Below are 321 nucleotides of genomic sequence, written 5' to 3' on the forward strand. Positions count from 1 at the left end.
TCAAGAATTAGCTACAGTTAAATAGATAGATGGTGTTTATACAAGCATAAAGGAATACGCCAATAGAGGGAGAGGACTGCTTTGACACCCACAGCCCCGTCCCTTTTTAATTCTATTTGTTAGGGAATTTAACCCTATACCTGCAGCGAAATGCTTTAGGTTTGTGTGGAAAAAAGGTGACATGTTGACGTCACTCTATCATCTGCATCATTTATAGACTGAACGATAAAAATAGTTGAACAGACAGAAAATAAAAGACGAGAAGAGATCATTAGGAGAGAGAGTCAGAGAATGAAAAAAAACTCGAAATTGATAGATAGT

General features: G+C 36.8%; 1 protein-coding gene across 1 annotated transcript in view; it reads right to left on the reverse strand.

The window, feature by feature from the left end:
• LOC119592371 (QRFP-like peptide receptor) overlaps positions 1–321 on the reverse strand; it is a 93,269-nt gene that overhangs the window by 23,382 nt on the left and 69,566 nt on the right. The gene's annotated exons all lie outside the window — the stretch shown is intronic.

Source organism: Penaeus monodon, chromosome 30 (assembly GCF_015228065.2).
Source record: "Penaeus monodon isolate SGIC_2016 chromosome 30, NSTDA_Pmon_1, whole genome shotgun sequence".
Lineage (NCBI taxonomy): Eukaryota > Metazoa > Arthropoda > Malacostraca > Decapoda > Penaeidae > Penaeus > Penaeus monodon.